Raw genomic sequence first — 5,393 nt, 5'->3', positions numbered from 1 at the left:
CCCCCCCCGAAAAACCCCCCCGCCTCCCCCAGCTGCATCAAGCAAAGCCACCGTTTCATTTTGCAGGTGCTACGGAGGAAGGAGACGACTGGTCTATCTCTGAGCAGGAGAGCTCCCCATAAGCAGCCAGCACCTGTATGTTTGCTTAGGGTTTTTTTTTATATATATATATATAAACCAAATACCTGGCCCTGTAGAGAAGCTGTTCAAACACGCTTGCTGCAGACGGTTTCCCTGAAGCAAATACCTCGCCGGGTCTCCGGCAGAGGGAAGGCAAAACCAAAGTGAAACAAAAATGAAAAGGGCTTTGGGGCTGAAAAGGAGAAGTGAGGAGCTGGATGGGGGATCCTGCCATAGTCCTGGAGCCTGCATTAAACTGCTCTTTCCTTCGCGGGGGGCTCAGACCCAGACCTCATGCCTGCACCGGCCGCTGCCCTGGAGCATCCCGGGAATGGGGCAGAGGGGAAATGTCCCCCCTTCTCCCTCCTGCCTCACTGCCCCCCAGGCGCCAGCCCAGTGCAGAGCACCCATACAGCACTCAACCCCAGGAGCGGGCAGGGTGCTGCCTGGGGGGCTGAGCTTCCCAGGGAGCAGAGGACGGCGACCAGGAGCATCCTCCCTCCAAGGAACTCCTGTCCCTGGGACAAGCCCTGTCCGGACCACGGGTCTGCCCAAGAGCGATGGGCCTGGGAGGGCGATGCAAGGTGGGTGAGTGGGGATGGCGGCCCACGGGAAACAAGTTGCTTTGGTGGCACCATGTCTGTCACAAGCCAAAACCACCAAGCTTTTTGGGCAATGCAAGCAGCAGGGTCACATCTGGAGCACCAAAGCACCCGACAGCGCTCTGGCCAGCCCCGTGCTGACACCTCTCCATTCTGCCAGTGGGACCAGGGCCACCCCGGCAGCTGCAGGGACCCTTCCCCAAGCCTCCGCATGGGGACATGAGCCCGGAATCACAAGCCACAAGAGCTGCCATGCACCTGGGCTGGGAAAGCAGAGGGGAGGAGAAACCTTCTTACGACAAGGCAAACAACGATTCTAATAAATGAGTAACAGCCCTGCGACCTGCCTGCATGCTGCCAGGCGTCCTCGTCTTATCTCCCCCAAACAAACAAGCCCTGAACTTTGCCTGCTGCCCAGCTCCAGGCACGATGGGGATTGGAGCCAGGAGCACGGCCGGGCAGGGAGGCAGGGATGGTGCTTATCACAGGGCAAGCGCAGTGCTGCGCGCCAGCCCCGGCTAACAGAGAGGGAGCACGGGCGCGGCGGGGGGGGGGGGGGGAAACAAAAATAATAAATTAAGCTGTAGGGCTGTGCAGAGTTCCTAGCCGGGCAGCTTCCCCTGCTGCTGGGGCTGGGCTCCTCTGCTTTTTCCAGGGGAGCAGCTACACCCACTTCCAAAGGCGCCTTTGCCCAAGATCAGATGTAACTTTGTCCTAAAGGACATTTAATCAGTTAGCTGTAAGAGCCAGTTAATATTTTACTTGAAGGGAAGGGCTGCTCCGAGCTTCTCGTTTTCTTTTTATTTTTCATACCTAGGGTGGGGGAGAAAGAGCAAGAAGGAACTGAAACCATCCTTGGCCCCACTCAGATTGTCACCCAGGGCTGCAGCCACACCAAACCCCCCAATCCATCATCCCCCTCCTCGGCAGGTGCAAGTTCAAAGCTCTGGGCGAAGGCAAGGGCCGGGGCGGGAGGCAGTAGAGGTCTCAGTCCGTGGGACCCGCTGGTTGGGCTGGGGGTGGTTGGTTTGCTCAAGCCCAGCTCTTCCATGGGAAACGGGGAAAAGCCAGGAGGGGAAACGCTGCAGAGAGCTTTCTCCAGGGGAGGGAGACAAAAGGGGGACAGGAAGAGGCTGAAAAGTGGCAGCAGCTCCGATGAAATCTGGGGTTTAAGAGAAAAACTGCCCAGAAAAGCCCATCCCATCCCCAGGAGTGAGCTCCCAAGCGCCTCGGTGCCTCACCTACTTCCCAGCGCAGGGGGGGCTGACATAGGACCCGAAATATGGCCCCAGCTCCCGTCCCGGCCAGCGACACTGAAGGAGAAAGGTGGTGGAGGCAGGATCCGGCCGCGGGGCTGACGGCCTCCCCAAGAGCAGGGCGAAGCCAGGAACCAGCCACTCTAATCGCAACGTGCAATGTCCACGGGGGCCAAAGCCCACCCTCCTACCGCCGGCTCCTGGGGCTCCCGTGGGATGCAGCTGCGGCTCCCAGCACGGAGCCAGGCGAGCCAGACCCAGGCACCAGCTCCTGCCAGCGGGACAGGTTTGCTGGTCCCCGGGGAACGCCAGGAAAGCAGCGGGGTGGCGGAGGCGTGCAGGCGTGCATGAGCGCGCAGGGGAGCAAGCGAGCGAGCCCTGGTCAGGTCTGACTGGGTTTACTGGGTCACGACGGAAGCTGTGCGAGTGTGACTGTGCCGGCCTCAGCCTCCCACCGGCAGCCAGCAGGCACAGCACACCCAAACAAGCCGGCTCGGTCGGCACCTCCTTAAAATCCCCACAACCAGCGTCTCTGGAGGTGCAAAAAGCTTTTGATGAGCGAATTTCCCAGCGGCAGGTCTCACCACCCTGGATCTGGCCAAAGAACCCAGCCACACCATGAAGCTGCCGCACCCCTCGACGGTCACTGTGCCGGGCACTTCTGCCGGCTATGATGGCCCCTTCCCGCTGCCCCACGGTCCTCAAAGGCATGAGGCAGCAAAACCTGGGAGCAAGAGCCGGCCACAAGCCACGGTGCGGGGAAGCTGCGCTGTCAGTTGGGCTAGCAAATATGGAGGGACCTCAGCTGGAGTCTTATGGGCCCCCCTGTGGCTGTTTGCTCAGCAGCACAGCTGGAAAGTGATGACAGCTTTTTAATTTAAAGGGAACCCAGAAGAAAGGATGGAAATGCCGGGAGGGAGCAGCTCTTCTCCCAGCATCCATCCTGGAGGGCGGGACAGAGTTGCGGAGTGGGACACTTCCCTATCCCGCCACTCCATGGACAGTTTGTGGTTAATTCACTGAGCTCTAGTAAAGGCCAAGCAGGCTCCCGGAATGGCTGCCGGACCTTTCTCCCCTCCTCGTGGGCTGGCCCCCCTTGGCATCGTGCACTCCTCCAAGCAAGCGCTGCTGGCTTCCCAGTGAGGGCCAGGATTTCCAGCGGGTCTCCTCCGTGTTACAGGGTTGCAAAACAGCCTTAACAAAACTCCCAGCAGGGACTGCACCAGGAGCCACCAATTACGCCTTGCTTTTTTACGGCAGCCAAGGCACTCCAAACCCTGCATGGCCGATTCAGCTTTACTCATCAGGGCCAAGGCTGGCACGTGACCCCCTGGGGCCCCCTTGCCTCCCCGGCTGCTCGCTCCCCCAGCCACGTTCCCACTGGCCCAGCACCATTTTACCCTCCGGGGGACCCGCGCAAGTTGCCCTCGGGTTCAGCCAAAACAGCCCGACCCGTTCCCGGCGCAGTGGAGGGAAAGGCACCCGCCCCAGGGGACAAGGCGGGGAGAGCTCCTGGCTCCCAGGCGTGGGAACAAGCCAAGGAATTAGGGGAAAAGAGCCATCCAGCGAGAGGCGAGCCTAGCCCCTGCCTGGCTGCGAGTGCGGCATGTTTCGGGCCCCCCTTCCCTGGAGCCGGCAGACCTTGAGCGAGAAATCCTGCGAGATGCAGGAAGAGGAGCCGGGATGGAGGTTGCCAGGCAACTTTAATTCAGCCCTTGACGAACTTCCAGCACTTTGCTCTGCTGCAGAGCCCAACCAGCAAATGATAAAACATCAGGTTCACCTTGAACCCGTGGTGTCCATCCGTCCATCCATCCATCACAGGGGCTTGCTCATGTCCCCATGCCCAGGGTGCCCTGCAAGGCGATGGGTCCCCCCTGGCAGCATCCCCGAAGGCCAGCCTGCGATGAGCCACCCTTCCCAGCAGAGATTTGCAGGGGCAGGATTTGACCCGTGGGACTGGGCTGGCGCTGCCGCATCGATATTTCTCAACCAGCCGGGATTTTTGTCAACAGCAGCAAGAAAAAAATGCTAACATGCTGAAAGCCCTCAGGGAAGAGGAGATCCGTGCTGGGTTTGGGGGCTGGGGAGTGAAGGAGCACAGTGACCTCCCGGGAGCCCCTCACCGAGTTTATTTTAGTTGCTTGCTTTAAACAAAACCATGCTCGACCCTTCAGCAGACACGCACAAGAGCTTTGGTGATTTGGGAAGCAGATATATCCCTCCTTTACCCAAATTTGGGATTTGGGCACAGCAGAGGGGAGGGAGAGCGGCGACATTGGCTCCTCTCAAGGAGCATCCCCCCCCCCCCGCCACAAAGCCCCCATGCACGGCACAGCCACCATGGAGCCAGGGGGGCGGGCAGCAGGCCGTGGGAACGGGCTCCGAATTCCCCCAGCACGGCATGGCCCCCATCCGCCGCCAGCAGAGACCGGCACATCCAGCAGAGGAGAGCGCCCAGCTCTGATCCCACCAACGTCACGGCGGGGAGGAGGCGCGTGAAGGAGCAAAGTGATGGATGGGAGAGCGAGCGGGGCCAGGCAGGGACGTGGGCCTGTTTAAGGGACACTAGTGCCGGCAGGAGCCAGACATCTAAACATCCCTGAAAAGACAAGCTGATCCATCAGCAATAAAACTAACAACAGCCCAGTTTCCGACAGATTTGCCCTGCTGGCCCCCCAGCACCGTGCCTTTATCTCCATCCCCCTGCAGCATCCCTCTGGGAGATGCTGCCCGCCCAGCAAGGGGCAGGGACCAGCCATGGTGTCCACCTGCACCGCTGCAGGGATCGGGGCATTTTAGCTTCTCCCCAGCTCCCCATTTTCACTGTTCTTACAAGAACTTGTTCCTCTCCTCCATCGGGTCAGGTCTAACGCGGGGCAGGAGGTTCAAAGGGGCTGCCAGGCAGCAACGCAGCTCACTGCCAAGTCCCCGCAAGAGCTCTCCCAGCATTCCCATCCAAACCCACCCAAAAAACCCAACTGAGACAATAAGGAAAGCTGCTCTGGCCTGTGCCATGGGCAGGCATCACCTTCCTGCAGCCGCCTGCCAGGCATGTGGACGGCTCCTCTCCAGCAGCAGCTCCCAGAGCGCCGCAAGCAGACGGCAAGAGCATGGTGCCCGGGAAGGCAGGACAGAGTGCTCCTCTGCTCCCCATCCATATGGAAAACCCACCAACACCGGCCATCGGCCAGAACAGCTCCTTGCCCAGCTCCATTGCCCCAAAAGCCTTGCTCAGAGCTGGCCCGGGAGGCAAGGGTGCAAGGAGGGGAGGCTGAAGGGCAAACCCTTGCAGCTCAGTGGCGGCACTGGGAGCACTAAGGGATGCCCCGGCCAGCCCAGACCCGGCACCCCCGGGCAGGGCAGCAAATCTCCCCTCGCAGGAGCAACTCCCCACATGCCAGAGGCTGTTTGG

The 5,393-nt window shown here is 60.5% G+C and overlaps 1 protein-coding gene across 1 annotated transcript in view; it reads right to left on the bottom strand.

Moving 5' to 3' along the window:
- Positions 1-5,393, bottom strand: part of LOC103916308 (chromosome unknown open reading frame, human C10orf2) — a 23,067-nt gene that overhangs the window by 17,325 nt on the left and 349 nt on the right.

Source organism: Pygoscelis adeliae, unplaced genomic scaffold, assembly GCF_000699105.1.
Source record: "Pygoscelis adeliae isolate BGI_AS28 unplaced genomic scaffold, ASM69910v1 Scaffold294, whole genome shotgun sequence".
Taxonomy (NCBI): domain Eukaryota; kingdom Metazoa; phylum Chordata; class Aves; order Sphenisciformes; family Spheniscidae; genus Pygoscelis; species Pygoscelis adeliae.
Note: the sequence above shows the minus strand (reverse complement) of the source record. Positions and strands in the feature narration are given on the sequence as shown.